At 35.7% G+C, this 17,385-nt stretch overlaps 1 pseudogene; it reads right to left on the bottom strand.

Annotated features, from left to right (window-relative positions):
- Window positions 1-1,926: 1,926 nt before the first annotated feature.
- The window catches only part of LOC130455975 (peroxiredoxin-2-like), a 109,505-nt pseudogene continuing 94,046 nt past the window's right edge, over window positions 1,927-17,385 (bottom strand).

Raw genomic sequence — 17,385 nt, 5'->3', positions numbered from 1 at the left:
TTTCAAAATCTATGGGATGCAGACAAAGCAGTACTCAGAAGGAAATTTATATCCTTAAGTTCACATAATAACAAATTAGGGAGGGCAGAGGTCAAAGAATTGGTTATGTAAATGAAAAAAACTGGAAACTGAACAAATTAAAAATCCTCAGATGAAGACTAAATTAGAGATTCTAAAAATCAAAGGAGAAATTAATAAAATTGAAAGTCAAAGAACTATTGATATAATAAGTAAGACTAGAAGCTGGTTTTTTTTGAAAAAGAATAGACAAAGTACTGGTCAATCTAATTAAAAAAGGAAAGAAGAAAACCAAATTGACACTATCCAAGATGAAAAGGGAGACCTCATCTCTAATGAAAAGAAAAATTAAAGCAATCATTAAAAATCATATATGTATATATATATATATATATATATATATATATGTATGTATACATATATATATGTAGCCAATTATATGGCAATCTAGGTGATATGGATGAATATTTACAAAAATATAAATTGCATAGACTAACAGAGGCAGAAATAGACTACCTAAATGACCCCATATCAGAAAAAGAAATTGAACAAGTCATCAAACAACTCCCTAAGAAAAAATCCCCAGGTCTAGATGGATTCACAAATGAATTCTATCAAACTTTCAAATAATAACTCATTCCAATATTATACAAACTATTTGACCGAATAAACAAAGAAGGAGTTTCACCAAATTCATTTTTCAACACAAATGTGGTACTGATTCCAAAGCCAGGCAGGTCATAAATAGAGAAAGAAAACTATAGACCAATCTCCTTAATGAACATAGGTGAAAAAATCTTAAATAGGATACTAGCAAAAAGACTCCAGCAAATGATAACTAGGGTTATTAATTATGACCAAGTAGGATTTATACCAGGAATCCAAAGATGGATGAATATTAGGAAAAGCATCCACATAATTGACCATATCAACAAGGAAACCAACAAAAATCACATGACTTTTCAATATATGCAGAAAAAGCCTTTGACAATATAACATTCATTCCTATTAAAAACACCAGAAAGTCTAGGAATAGAAGGCCCTTTCCTAAAAATAATAATAAAAATTATTTAAAAACCATCAGCAAATATCATCTGCAATGGGGATAAACTAGATGCATTCCCAAAAAGATCAGGAGTGAAACAAGGATGCCCATTATCACCTCTATTATTTAACATTGTACTAGAAACACTAGCAGTAGCAGTTAGAGAAGAAAAAGAAATTGAAAGCATTAAAATAGGCAAGGAGGAGACCAAGTTATCACTCATTGGGGATGATATGATGATCTACTTAAAGGATACTATAGATTCAACTAAAAAGGTAGTTGAAATAATCAACGACTTTAGCAAAATTGGAGGATACAAAATAAACCCACATCAGTCATCAACATTTCTATATATAACATTCTATATAAATTCTATATAACACATCTCAGCAGCAAGAATTAGAAAGAAAAATTCCATTTAAATTCACCCTAGACAATATAAAAAAACTTGGGAATCTATCTGCCAAGACAAACACAGGAACTATATGAACACAATTACAAAACACTCTCCGCACAATTAAAAATTGATCTAAACATTTGAAAAAACATCGATTTCTCATGGGTAGGATGAGTTAACATAATAAAGATGACAATCCTACCCAAATTAATTTGCTTATTTGTGCCATACCCATTGAACTACCATAAATATTTTTTTTTTCTGAATTAGAAAAAAAATAACAAAGTTCATTTGGAAGAATAAAAGATCAAGGATATCCAGGGAAATCATGAAAAATAATGCAAAAGAAGGAAGCCGTGAAGTCCCAGATCTCAAAATATACTATAAAGCAGTGGTCATCAAAACAATTTGGTACTGGCTAAAAGACAGAAAGAAGGATCAGTGGAATAGACTTGGGGTAAGTGACCTCAGCAAGAGGTCACTTTTTTTTTATTTTACCAGAGAATTTATTAGACACAGGCCCCTTCCTCCCCTCCCATACATGCCTCTCCATAAGGAGGAAGAGATTAAGATGGGATTTGGGGCAACAGCCACTACCCAGGAGGGGAAGAAGCCTCCTTCACCATCTTGAGGTTTGTCACCAGAGCAAAGAAAGAAGCAGCACTTCTTGCCTAGTTGTTCATAGAGAAATACTCCTTGCTATCCTCCACATTGGGCTTGATAGTGTCTCCTCCAGGCTTCCTGCCTGCAGGGCATACTTCCCCATGCTCATTTGTGTACTGGAATGCTTGCAATAGCCTCAAAATCTCATCCACTGAGTGCCCAACAGGCAGGTCATTGACAGTGATTTGCCGGACAATCCCCTTTGCATCAATAATAAATAGTTCCCAGTTGGCAATGCCTTCATCCTTCTTCAGAACCCTTTAATCTCGAGCAAGGTTTCTGGTTACATCTACCAGCAAGGGGATTTTCAAAGGTCCCAGGCCACCCTCTTTTCGAGGAGTGTTGATCTAGGCCAGATGAGTCGAACTGGGAATCCATGGACACACCAAGGACTTCATAGCCCAGCTGATGGAAATAAGAAAAACAGTCACTGAAGGCTATGATCTCCATGGGGCACACAAAGGTGAAGTCCAGGGGATAGAAAAAGATGATCAGATACTTCACTTTATAGTCTGACAGCTTCACCTCCTTGAAAGCTCCATCCAATACAGCATAGACTTATGATAAGCCCGAAGATCCCAGTCTTTGGGACCCAAATCCACTATTTGATAAAAACTGCTGGGAAAATTGGAAAACAGTAAGGGAGAAAGTAGGTTTGTATCAACATATCACACCCTACACCAAGATAAACCCAGAATGGGTTAATGACTTGAACTTAAAGAAAAAAAAAACTGTAAGTAAACTAGGTGAACACAAAATACTATACATGTCAGATCTTTGGGAAAGGAAAGATTTCAAAACCAAACAAGAGACAGAAAAAGTCACAAAATGTAAAATAAATAATTTTGATTACATCAAATTAAAAAGGTTTTATATAAACAAAACCAATGCAACCAAAATTAGAAGGGAAGTACCCAATTGAGAAAAAATCTTCATAACCAAAAGTCTAATTGCTCAAATTCATAAAAGCTAAATCAATTATATAAAAAAATCAAACCATTCCCTAATTGATAAATGGGCAAGGGACATGAATAGGCAATTTTCAGATAAAAAAAATGAAAATTATCAATAAGGGCATGAAAGTGTATTCTAAATCTCTTATAATCAGAGAGATGCAAATCAAAACAACTCTGAGGTATCACCTCACACCTAGCAGATTGGCTAACATGACAGCAAAGGAAAGTAATAAATGTTGGAGTGGATGTAGCAAAATTGGGACATTAATACATTGCTAGTGGAGTTGTGAATTGATCCAGTCATTATGAAAGGCAATTTGGAACTATGCCCTAAGGATACTAAAAGACAGTCTATCTTTTGATCCAGACATAGCACTGCTGGGTTTGTACCCTAAAGAGATCATTAGGGAAAAAAAACTTGTACAAAATATTAATAGCCACACTCTCTTTCATGGCAAAAATTCAAAAATGTGGGGATGCCCTCCAATTGTTGAATGGCTGAACAAATTGTGGTATCTGTTGGTGATGGAATACTATTGTGCTCAAAGGAATAATGAACTGGAAGAATTCCATGTGAACTGGAACAACCTCCAGTAGTTGATACAGAGTGAAATGAGCAGAACCAGGAGAACAATGTACACAGAGATTGATACACTGTGATAAAATAAAATATAATAGACTTCTCTACTAGCAACAATGCAATAATCATGTACAATGCAGAAGGACTTATAAGAAAGAATGCTATCTACCATCAGAGGAAGAACTGTCTGAATAGAAAAACAGAAGAAAAACAACTGCTCTATCACAAGGGTGGATTGGGGATATGATTGGGGATATATACTCTAAGTGATCACACTGGTGCAAATATTTCTTGATCAGTGACACACGAAAAACCTAGCGGAAGTGCACATCAGATATGGGAGGGTTTTGAGGGAGGGAAGGGAAGGAAAGTTAAATAAAATTTTCAAAAATTTTTCCTTTTCTCCTATCATTCCATGCTAGTGTTTTACTTTTAATCACCCTTCTCCCCCTCCCACTTATATTAGTCTTCTTCCCACCTCCACCCTTTTTTATTCTTCTTCTACTTCTCTATAAGGTAAGATAGATTCTATACCCCAATGAATCTGGCTATTCTTCTCTCTCTGAACCAATTTCAGTGAGAGTAAGTTTTAAGTCTTATCCAACACCATCTTCATCCTTCCCTTCATTGTAAGAGTATCCCTCATCCTTATTCATGTCATAATTTACTCCATTTTTATAGCTGTCTTCCCATTTCTCTAAGTTCCATTCACTTTTTCATCCCTAGTCTTTTTTAACATATCCTAAACAGCTTACTACACCAGTCTATGTATACTTCTTCTGACTACTATGATAATGGTAATATTTTTTTTTAATTTTAAACCTTATTTTTATTTGGGAAATTTCATATAAATAAATTTTGTATTCCATTGAATACAAAAATAATTTTCTTTTCCTCCCAACCCCCTACCATAGCCGAGGCGCGATTCTACTGGGTATCACATATGTCCTTGATCCAAACCCATTTCCATGTAGTTGGTATTTGTGCTAAGATGTTCATTTAGAGTCTCCATCCCTGATCATATCCCCTTGGCCCCTGTAGTCAAGCAGATGCCTTTCTTTGGTGTTTTTGTTCCCACATTTTTTCCTCTGCTTATGGATAGTGCTTTTTCTCATAGATCCCTGCATATTGTTAAGGGACATTGCATTGACACTGATGGAGAAGACGATTATGTTTGATTGTACCACAGTGTCTCAGTCTCTGGGTACAATGTTTTCCTGGTTCTACTCCTTTCACTCTGCATCACTTCCTGGAGGTGGTTCCAGTCCTCATGGAAGATCACTTTATTATTCCCTTGAGCACAATCGTATTCCATAAAAAAGATACCACAATTTGTTCAGCCATTCTCTAATTGAAGGGCATCCCCTCATTTTCCAGTTTTTTGCCAACACAAAGAGCGCAGTTCAAGTCTTTTTCCTTATTATCTCTTTGGGGTACAAGCCCAGTAGTGCTATGACTGGGTCAAAAGGTAGACAGTCTTTTAGCGCTCTTTGGGCATAGTTCCAAATTGCCCTCCAGAATGGTTGGATCAATACACAACTCCACCAGCAATGAATTAATGTCCCGAATTTGCCACATTCCCTCCAACTGTCATGGTAGTTACTGTCATGGTAGCCAATCTGTTTGGTGTGAGGTGGTACTTAAGAGTTGTTTTGATTTGCATCTCTCTGATTATCAGAGATTTAGAACACTTTTTCATGTGCTTATTAATAGTTTTGATTTCTTTGGCTGAGAACTGCCTGTTCATGTCCCTTGCCCATTTGTCAATTGGAGAATGGCTTGATTTTTTGTACAATTGATTTAGCTCTTTGTAAATTTGAGTAATTAAACCTTTGTCAGAGGTTTTTATGAAGATTGTTTCCCAATTTGTTGCTACCCTTCTGATTTCAGTTACATTGGTTTTGTTTGTACAAAACCTTTTTAATTTGATGTAATCAAAATTATTTATTTTATATATAAATATACATTTATTTTACATTTTGTAATGCTTAATTTTAAAATCATTCCCTTCCAAAAGATCTGACATGTATACTATTCTGTTTTCACATAATTTACTTATTGTTTCATTCTTTATGTTCAAATCGTTTGCCCATTATAAGTTATCTTGGTGTAGGGTGTGAGATATTGATCCAAACCTAATCTTTCCCATACTTTCTACCAATTTTCACAAATTTCACAGCAGTTTTTATCAAATTTTGATTTTGGTCCCAAAAGCTGGGATCATTGGGTTTATCATAGACTGTCCTTCTGAAGTCATTTACTTGGAAATCTTCTATTTTGTTCAATGCCCATACTTTCCACTGGAAGTATATAGTCAATTTCGATGGGTAGATGATTCTTTGTTAAAGACCCAGTTCTCTTTCCTTTCTGAATATCATGTTCCAGGCCTTGTGGTCCTTTAGCATGGAAGCTTCCAGGTCTTGTGTGATCCTGATTGGTACTCTTTTGTATCTGAATTGTTTCTTTTTGGCTTATTGTAGGATTTTCTCCTTAGCTTGAAAGCTCTGGAATTTGGCAATTTACATTTCTGGGAGTTGTTTTTTGAGGGGTTTAGTGTAGAGGGTGTGATATGAACTCTTTAAATGTCTTTTTTTGCCCCCTTGTTCAAGGATTTCAGGGAAGTGTTCTTGGATTATCTGTTGTAGTATGGTGTCAAAGTTTCTGTTTATTTCTGGTTTTTCAAGTAGACCAATGATTCTCAACTTGTCTCTCCTTCTTCTCTTTTCCTGATCTGTCACCTTGTCAGTGAGATATTTTATGCTTTCTTCTAATTTGTCAGTCTTTTGACTTTGCTTTATTAATTCTATCTGTTTTGAATTGTCATTGGTTCCAGTTACTTAATTCTGGTCCTTAGGGCCTAGTTTTCTGTTATAATCTTTTGTTTTTTTTGCTTTAACAAAGGTATTCAGCTATGATTTCTTCATTTTTTTTAAAACCATTTCCCATTTCTCTTTCCGGAAGGCTTCGATCTTTTTTATAAGCTCTATTTGATGTTCTTCCAAGTTTGGTGGACAATTTATGTTTTGTTTTTTGGTTTTGCCTTCATTTGAGTTTCATCCAGTATTTCCTTTGTAACCTGGGTTTTTTCTCTGTAAAAATTCTTGAGGGTCACAGCCTTCTTTTTAGTTTTTTTTTTTTGTAAGGATTTTGAGGCTCCTGTGCATGATTAGCTATTTTTCTGGATGTTTTCCCTTCCCTCTTTAGTCAGAAATCTGAGTCAGCTGTTCAGGTTCTCTGTGTATGGAGTTAAGGAACAAAGATTTTGCCTGTGGTATGTTCTCGATTCTTCTCAGTCCTTTGCAGCTCTTCTTGGTGACACCCTCCCAGGGGCGCACAGAGTCTGCGCTCTCCTTCCCACCTGTGTTTCTGGTCTAGTTGCTTTCAGGGGTAAATGCCCATGGGGTCCTAGTCAGCTCCCAAGGACCCAGAAGTGCCTCCTGCTTAGCTCCAGGAGCACTCCTTGCTCACTCCCTGGCTCCGGTGGGTGTGATGGCTCTGGGCACCAAAGTTCTGCTCTCTTTCAAGTGCTGGGGTTTTCCCCCTAGCTGCCTTCAGGGGTGGGTCCCCTGCTGTCCTAGTCAGCTCCCAAGGATCCAGAGGTGCCCCCTACTCACTTCAGATGTGCCCCTTGCTCGTTCATCTTGGCATGCGTCATCTCTGCCTCTGTAGGTAGGGGGGCAGAGGGAAGATTGGCTCACATTTGGATGGAAGCCCTTTCACCCTCTTATAGACTGGAAAAGTCCCAATCCCACTCACCTTCAATGCTACACCCCACTTTACAGCTCCTCCACTCCTCTGAAAATGACTTTTAAGGTCTTTTGGGGTAGTCTTTGTCAGTGTGTGATGGGGAGAATGAATAAGTAAGTGACATCTAGATTGCCACCATGCTTACCTAGAAGTAAATGGTAATAATTTTTAAGAGTTACATATATAATCTTTCCATATAGGAATATAAGCAAAATGACCTCATTGAAGCCCTTACTTTTTTCTATTTCTTTTTTTTTTCTATAGTTCTATTGAATTTTGTATTTGGACATCAAATTTTCTGTTTGTCTGGTCTTTTTTAAAAGAATGTTTGGAATTCTTCTATTTTATTAAATGACCATACTTTCCCTTGAAAGAATATAATCAGTTTGATAGGTAGGTGTTTCTTGGTTGAAAATCCAGTTCTTTTGCCCTCCAGAATATTATATTCAAAGTCTTGTGGTTCTTCAATATAGAAACTACCATATCCTGTGTAATCCTGACTAGGATTCCATGATATTTGAATTGTTTCTTTCTGATTGTTTATAGCATTTTCTCCTTGACCTGGGAGCTCTTGAACTTGTCTATAATATTACTGGGAGTTGTCATTTGGGGGTTTGTAACATGAGTTGATTGGTGTATTCTTTTAATTTCCATTTTACCCTCTTGTTAAAAAATATCAGGGCAGCTTTCTTGGAGAATTTCTTGTAATATGATGCCCAGGAATTTTTCTTGTTATTGTTGGAGGTTTTTTTTTTTGTTTGTTTGTTTTTTTGGTCATGACTTTCAGATAGTCCAGTAATTCTTAAGTTGTCTCTCTCTTGGATCTATTTTCCAAATAATTTTAATGAGATATTTCATATTTTCTTCCATTTTTTCATTCTTTGATTTTGTTTTATTATTTCTTGATGTCTTGTGAAGTCAGTAGCTTCTATTTTCCCAATTCTAATTTTCAGTGACTGAATATCTTCCTTTTAAATCCACCTTTTCCATTAGGTTCAGTCCATTTTTCATTATACTTTTTTCATTGGATTTTTTTAATATCTTTTTTTCCAGTTAACCAGTTTTGCCTTTTAAGCTAGTTTATTTTTGAGTTATTCTCATTTTCTTTTCCCCATTTTCTTCAACCTGTCTTATTTGATTTTGGATTTTCTTTATGAGTTCTTCAAGAGATTGGGACTAATTTCCAGTTTGTTTGTTTTTTGAAGTTTTGCTTTTAGTTCCTTGGTTGTCACCATTCTCTCTTATTTCTGTTCTTTGCTCTGTCCCCCAAGTAGAAATTTTTGTTGGGTGAGTTTTTTTCTTTTTTTTTCTGCTGTTTGCTAATTTTCTCAGTCGTTTATGCCTAGGAACTGGGAATTCTACAATCTGCTCACCAATTTTATCTCCTTTGTTGTCTTTCAGCATTCAGCACTGTGAGCCATTTTGTCCTGAAGCTAAATCTTTGGTCAAGCAGTGGAGGATTGACAGGACCTATCACTATGAACTTCTAGACCTCAAGTGTGTGCAGGTGCCTGGACCTGGAATTTTAAGGAATTGATCTGAGGTGCTCTTTTGTTGATGAAGCCTGGTTCCCAGGATCCTAAAGTTGGCCTGTGCCCAGGTTTTAAATATGATGTGATTGGGTGGTGAGGTGATCAGCCTGCACTCCTCTGTGTGCAGTCTTATTTCTGGTTGCCCCTTATCCCATGAAAAATGAATTTCTCTACCTACCTTTCAAGTTGTATTCAGTGGGAGAGTCCCCTATCTCTGTCTTGTTCTTGGATTTTGATTCTTATCATTTTGAAGTGTTTTTTTATAGTTTGGTTCAGAAGGATAGTCAGAGTGGTTTGGATACTTGCTGCTACTACACTGCTATGTGGACTCAAACCTGACCCCTTCCATCTAATTTTTCAGTCATTTTTTATACTTAACTTAGCTTTTATGTACCTCATTTTCCATTTGGCCAACTCTACTTTGTAAAGCATAAATTTCTTTATTTTTTCAAACCAATTGATCTCTTCTATCTTCAACGTATTGATTCATTCAGATTCATTCAGAATTTTTGTACCTTGTTTACCAAGCTGTTGACTTCAGAATTTTCCAGAATCATTCTCATCTCTTTTAAAAATTTTTCTTCTTCCTCACTTTTTGTTTTGTTATAATAAGTTCTGAGCCCCTCCATTAATTCTTTTTATGCTTGAGAGTAATTCTTATCTTTCTTAGAGCTTTTGGATTCAGTATTATTGACTTCATTATCTTCTTGTGATTTCATGCTTTGGTTTTCCCTGTGACCAAATATATTTCTTAAGTTTCTTGGAATTTTTGCTTATTTTCTAGCCTTTTGTTGTATTTTAACTTTAAAAAATACCTGTTAAATTTAGGATCTCTACCTATGGAAAAGAGAACACTGTTCCAAATTTCCTTCAAACCCAGGTATGTGTAACAATTAAATTTAGTTTCTAGTAATAGAAATATTATATTTTGAGGTTTATTAAGTATTATTAGAATTAAGAATACAAAGTAGAAAACCACATGCCCATGGCTGATTAGCCAATTCAGAATCCCTGCGCTTAGCATGCTCACTACATCTTGCAATCTCTGAGTACAGGAAGAGAGGTCTTGGGAGGCAGAGAGCCTGTTAAATACTCAATTGTGATCTAACCAGGTGGAGACTCAGGTGAGATTATAGGGAATTCTGGGAAGTACCAAGAACTTCTCAGGATTGAAGTCCTAGGTTCAAATCTCCATTTTTACATCTGGGGATCTATATCTGCCAGTTCTTCCAAGGTGTGTTAATACTCTCACAGATTATATTCTGATCTGCGATTAACCAAACATAATGTTTTCACCTTGGAACTGTGACCTGGGTCCCTTGTTCCCAAGTGGTCACAAGTGTTGTTGACTATCAGTGCTCACCCTGAGAATTTGATCCAGGACACTATGCTGGATCTTTATATGGTCAATGCAATAAGAGTCTTGTACTTGGAGCTAGCAAAGGGAAATCTGACCTTCTTCAGAGAATCTGTCTGACCTCTGACCCCAGCCCTGCCCTTACCATTGTCGCAAGGAAAAGGAATTATAGCAAGAGCAATATTGACAGGCCTGGGTTCCAAGCTACTGGGAGCGTGTTTCAAACTGTTGATGAGACAGTTTTCCAACAGCACTCTGAAGCTGCAAGTTGAAGGAGAAAGGTGTATGGCTGAGACATCCTGGAAATCCATCCATCAAACAACTGGCCTTCAGGATTTACTAGCTGTGGTGAGAAAATATCTCCAGTCTTCCTGTTGGATAACTGGATTGTGGAAAAGAGCTCTACCTTGCTGGGACATCTGAGGACATCAGCTGGACTCCTGTACCTGACTCACCAAAGACTCTTTGTGAGAAATCTGGTTACTTGTTGGACATGCCTTTAGGAATTCATGTAATTAGTTAAGGTAGTTAAATAGTGGGTTTAATTAGAGGGTAAAGCAGTCAGATTTCCCTTCTCCCATTTTCCTTCCTCTCTTCATTCCTTCTCTGTTAATAAATTCAATATTATTTATGTGCTATTTTTCCTTTGTATTACATTCCTTTCCCCATTCCACAATATAGATTTAACACCATTTGTTTCTGAAATCTATAGAAGTCTTTATTATTAATTCAGGCTATTGCCACGTGGGGCCTGCATTGGTGTGATACTTTGTGCTTCACGTCTAACAGAGTTTAATAGATATTCTTATGCTGGCCTTCTAAATAATTTTGTTCTGAAAACTCATTTCATTCCATCTTTTTGTGGACTATGCTTCACCACAATTTGCTTTGAGACATTGCTGCATATTTATTTGAAGGATAATTTGGTAGAGATTGAGTGGGTCTATGTACATTCTCCACCAACTTGACTTTGTCCCCATCTGTGCTAAATATTGATATAAAGAAATGCAAAATTAAATTTTCTGTTCTTAAAGAGCTGACACTTGAATGGAACTGAGAAAAGGCTGTCATTATACATATATACATTTCAATAATTAACATATACAGTTGAATAATTGGGCAAAGAAGCCATACTGAATAGGATATAAAAGTCAGACCCATGTAGCCTTTGAGGGTGGCACAAGTTGTTTAGCCATGGACAGGAATTATAAGTACTATAGCAACAAAAAACAGAAACATGTATGACTATTCTCCAGAAGTCTGTGCAAAGTCTGACAGGAATAAAATATGAAATTTCTAGAAGAAAGACTAAAAGAAAAAACAAAAAGTAAAAATAAGATGCCACAACAAAAAGAAATCAGAAATAGTTACTATGGTGAATGGAAACCCAAGACATAAAAACAAATGAAGGAAATTTCTTCAAAACATATATGTACAATGCTTCAACAGAAACCCATAAGTTGGGTAAAAGATTAGATAAAATTTCAAGTAAAAAATAAGATTTTTTTAAAATGAAATGCCTTTTTTTTTAAAGAATATGAGAGCATGGAAGAAAAGGTACCCATATATGCCTGTTAACTACCAAATTACCCTACAAACCAATTTGATATAATGCCTAAAACACAATTCTTCAGTATCAGAAACCATACAAGGATGAGATGAAACATTTTGCAGCCAAAACAACTTAAAAAGGGAGAAAAGAAACAAAGACAATGGAGTTTTATCAGTATTGAATATAATTGCATCATGTGGCATGCATTTGAATTCCTAAAGGAGGAATTACTTGAGTCACAAGAGGAAATTGGAAAAAAAAAACCTATATTAGTAGGGGTCATTAATCATTCCCTCTAAGAATTAAATAAACCAGAAGTACTTAGGATCCATGCACAAGAGATCTATCTTACTGGTATGGAAGTAGAGCATAGACATAGAATTTCAAGGCAGGATCTACCTCATCAAGCCCACATAAGCTGTGGGGGCCCAATGAATAAGAATCGAAGGATTCTGTAATTCTAGACACATATGGCAAGAGGTCAGACAACTTCTCAGGAGATTAGAGGGGGCATTCTTCTAGTTCTAGGTGCAAGACTCTCATATTTTTCTATGTACAGATTTAGGTTGAAATCCTGAGTCATAGTTCCAAGGTGAGGAGGAGTAGTACTAGCACCCTCAAGTACTTGCAACAGCAAGGGAGCTGGTCATAGTTATATAGTAGGGGGGGAAAAGCATGTAAAATCAGAGCATAGCATGGGAGAGTATTAAATATACCTCTCCTTAAATTTTACCACTTTGGAAGAACTGAAAACTTTGATGCCCAAAACTAGCTCTAAAGCCAGCTAAACAAAGTATTTGAAGCTTGGAACAGTGATTCGTTTAGAACCAAAGTGGAGACGATCTGCAACAATTTTTTTCAAGGTAAAAAATATGTTTAAAATGAGCAAACAACAAAAATGAAAATTAGCATAGAAAGTTATTTTGGTAACAGAGAAGACCAAAACAAAAAGTCAGAAGAAGACATATACTTAACACTACTGCACCCAAAGAATATTTTTATCATATTATATACTAAGAAAATATCTTTTTTTATAAAGTAGTTAATATTTTAAGATATACTAAGGAATTGCATAGCATTTCTGTCTTTTGATATATTAAAATTAAAGTTATATTTTTAGAGAACATTTTATTAGATTTTATTAGATTTTATGATACACAGGGTTTATGTAAATATAGATATATTTATTGAATATATTATTTATGTATTTATTACTTATTTTACTTTTGTTTTATCTTTTATTTAAGTATAATAACCTGCTATTTTTTTCAGTATTGTAAGAGGGCAGTATTAGATGCAATAGAATAGTGGTATTAGAAACAACTTTATTTTATTCTTTCTATTGATATTTTTTATTTAATTAATTAATGTAGAATATTTTTCCATGGTTACATGATTTATATTCTTTCCCTCCTGTGACAGAGGCTGGCACTAAAGAAAATGTGCCAGGCTGAAGAGTTTGTGAAACTTATCACCTCCATGAGGGAGGGGCCCTAAGAAATTGGAATATTGAGGAGCAGAAGACTCTGGCTGGTAGAGGAGTTGGTCTCTCAGTCTTGAGAAGTTGAATAGAGAAGGTGGAAAAAGACTTTCTCCTGAGGGTTACCCACATTTCCTGCTGGTGACTGGAAATCTTTCCCAACATTTCCTAATTGAAAAGACTATTGAAGAGGAAACCTGAGAAAGACATTTTAAATCTCTGTCTGACTTTACCTCAGCTCCTGTTGCCCTGAATCTGAACTGTGGCCAAGGGGCCAAACCCAGGTGAGTCAACCTCACTTTCTCTCAGGGGGCTCAGGCTGCCAAGTTCTGAGTTCCCCCCAAACTCAAGAAGGGAGGGGAAAGGGGTTTGGCTAGAGACAGGGATCCCCTTTTCCCCACTTTCCCATCCCAATCTTTCCCTGCTGGTTATTCCTTTGTATTATCTTGATTGAGTTGACATTAAAATAGGTATCTTTTCCCCAAGCTGTGAAGAAGCATGAATGAACAGATCAATGGGAGACTCTTTGGTCTTGAGTAGTGGAGGGGGACAAGAGGGACAAGAGTGAATCTTGGAGACCAGCCTAAGCTAAGGAGGGAAGGCAGAAGAGGGAAAATCTTCAAACCCCCTCTTCTCTCTTGAGCCTACCCTAAATATCTGTTATCTCACCTGAACCCTGCTTTGAGGGGGGAGGTCTCCACTCTTCTCCTCTCTCTCTATTCTGAAAGATTGAACCCCTCAGTTACAACTTAACAACCCTTTGAATACACTCCCATCCTCTCACTCCCTCCCCATTCCATACAATTCCACACACACAATTCCACAGGGTTTTCCTTGTGTCATTGATCAAGACCTATTTCCATATTATTGATAATTGCACTAGGGTGATCATTTAGGTATACACAATTTTAAGAAAATTGGTCTTCATTTGCTATGGTATCATTCATTATTTTCACTGCTAATCAAATAAAAACCATGAAGCCATTATCTATTTTTACTTTTTCCTTGTTTCCCATAGAAAATCAAATTACCAAATTCTTTTAATTCTTTGTGTTCATGAATCCATTTATGTTGTGTTTAATATCTTTTCAATGTATCCCCTCAATTACATTCTTTTACTCACTGACCTAGTTAATTTTCTATTTATATCACTTTTGAATTCTTATATGAATTTCCAAAGTGATTTGTCTCCAGATTCTTCTGCCTACAAAGCAACCTATATACCTTCCCCCACATATTTCAAAACCTTTTTTTTTAATCCTCTCATTCATGCCATGGTCATGATAAAAATCTTTCAATTCATTTCAATTATTAAGGTATTCAAATTCAAATTCTTTAGTTCAATAAAACTAAACTTTCTCCCTCTACATAAACATTTCTAAAAATTCATTAATTCTCTCTTTATGTATGTACATGTATAAACAATATAAGTTAAACAATATTAACTTCACATTCTATCCTGTCTTTGTTATATTATAAACTATATAGTCATCTTTTTTGAGAAAGGTGCTATTATATATTTATGTAGTGTGAAGAGTAGTCACTGAGTTCAATTCTTGTAAGCACATGAAGTTTGATGTAATCCCAATATGCATTTTTAAAGCAAAAACAACCTCTCTGTAACTCATTAGAGCCCATTAACCACCTAGTAATGACACAGATTTTGATTTGCTGCTGAGCTGAAACAGGCAAATTTGAAAGGAATTAGCCCTTTTAATTCTTTTTCATTGAAGCTTGGTTGATTTCAAGACAGAAGATTATATTCTAACTGAAGAAAAGACAGAACTTTCCCACCTAGAGCCAACATGTATCCTGTGAATATGAGCTCTTAGCCTCTTATATTGGTTTTATCTGACTGTAAAAGTGGATTAGAAATGGCCCTACTCTATTTCATTTTGGTACTTTTTCCCCATTTTTATTGTCATTAACAGCACACTTTCATATTGGACAATGGTTGTAAGAGCAAATTCATACATAATCAAAACCCCAAAATAAAACCCAATGATATACTGTTATGAAAGAGGACTCCAACAGTTTGTTTGGAGGTGGATAGCATCCTCCAACATAAGTCCTAGATAATTTCATTGCTGAGAGTAGCCTAATTTTCATAGATAATCATAATCCAATATTGCTGTAACTTTGTATAATATTCTCCCCCTTCTGCTTATTTTACTCTGCATCAGTACCTGCAGATCTTTCCAGTTTTTCTTCTGAAATCATCTTTCTTATCATTTCTTATAGCACAATATTATTTCATTACCAATATATACCTCAATTTGTTCAGCCATTCCTCAATTGATGAGCATCCCTCAATTTCCAATTCTTTGCCACCACAAAAAGAGTACTCATAAATATTTTTTGTACAAGTGGGTCCTTTCCCATTTTTAAATGATCTCTTTGGTATATAGACGCAGTAGTGGAATTATAAAATCAAAGAGTAAGCACAGTTTTATAGCCCTTTGGGTATAGTTCCAAATTGCATTGAGGTTCTTTAAATGGGAACATCTCAATCAATGGCCTTAGACTAAGTTTGAAAAGTATTTTAAAGCCATTTTAATGATGTGAAATGATATCTACAAGCTAAAAAATCTAAGTACCAATTGTTTGTGTGATTTCATTATGTACTCTTTGAGTTTTGTAAAAGGATTGTTAGCTGAAATATAGACTTTTGCAGAAACAGGAGCATGTAACTTTACAGAATATTCTGAGGATAGGGGAATGACATGGTGGGGAGAGGTGAATCTCTTGCAGAAGATTTGTTTATCTTCTAAGGATCAGAAAAATATACTTTCTTAACATTGTTTTCCTAAATGTCAACCCAAGACCAGCTTGTGGCAATAGCTACATCAAATGCCAAGAACAGACATGACTTATCACAATACAGAGTTCAAAAAATTGTCAGTATCATGCCTAAAGGAGAGCTTCTTAAGTATCCCATGAAAGAGAGAAAAACACTTTCATGGAGCAATGAGTAACCCCATCATCACTTTTCAAACACTTAAGTGTGAGACTATATTTCGTCCTTCAAAAACTTAGAACATAATTCTCTACACTGAAATAAAAGTAAAATTTAAAGTTATACTTTTGTGGAAAATATTTCATGACATTTGGGTAGATGTTTTATACCTACTTTTCTTATAATATCATTTTAAAAGGTGAAATATTGATTTCCCCAAAATACTTAAAGCTCTTTTTCTAAAATGATTCTTAATTGATGATGATTGGCCAAAAGTGCTTTATAAGGTGTAGAACCAAAGGCATTAGAAAACTATCATTGACCCATTAGGGCTACTTTTGGAATATTCAGATGTAGTGATAGCCAGACTAACTGAAGGAGTCCAACTCATTTATGAAAGAGATAGTTTAAAGGATGATTCTCAGAGCCCATAAGGGCTACACTGCTTTATTAGAAAAATGAGAGTCAGCTATGTCCTGAGAAGCTTCAAAAGTCATTAAAGTTTCATGATTCTAAATCCATGTCAAATTTTGTGGACAAGAAAGTGAGAAGAAATGTCCTCATTGACTACTGTGAAGATGGGGTTAACTCTTCCCTGTCCATTTTTAGATTTGATCAACAGAAACATATACACCCCATTTATCCTTAAGTTGGGGAAGTCTGTGACCCACATGCGTGAAAGTGGGTGATGAACCCACTGACTCCCCCCTGGGAAGTCCTAAGAAAATTTATAGACTATAATTGGTTCACGTAAAAGTGGAAGGAAAGCACAGGAAGTGACAAAAGGAATGGTCTTTAAAAGTAGAAAGCACTTCCTGTGATGAGGTCTTGTGCCTTCTTTTTGACACTGGAGGACCTCCAGGTGAGGACCTTGGACTGCTTCTCTATTCCCTTAGAACTACCATATTGGTGAGTAAAAAAGGCTGACTCCTTTCCTAGGCTTTCCTAGAGGTACTAGGCTCTGGAGAGATCCCTTGTCTTTGAGGAGGCTTTTTGGCTACAACCCTTCTTTAATTTATCTCTGGGTCCTCCTTGCTGGGCCTCTTAAGCCCTGCCTGATTTGAACCATCCTGGAGTAAATATCTACTCTTTCTGATTTTCT

The sequence above is a fragment of the Monodelphis domestica genome, chromosome 8 (genome assembly GCF_027887165.1).
Source record: "Monodelphis domestica isolate mMonDom1 chromosome 8, mMonDom1.pri, whole genome shotgun sequence".
Taxonomy (NCBI): Eukaryota; Metazoa; Chordata; class Mammalia; order Didelphimorphia; family Didelphidae; genus Monodelphis; species Monodelphis domestica.
This window is presented reverse-complemented; position numbering and strand designations above follow the sequence as displayed.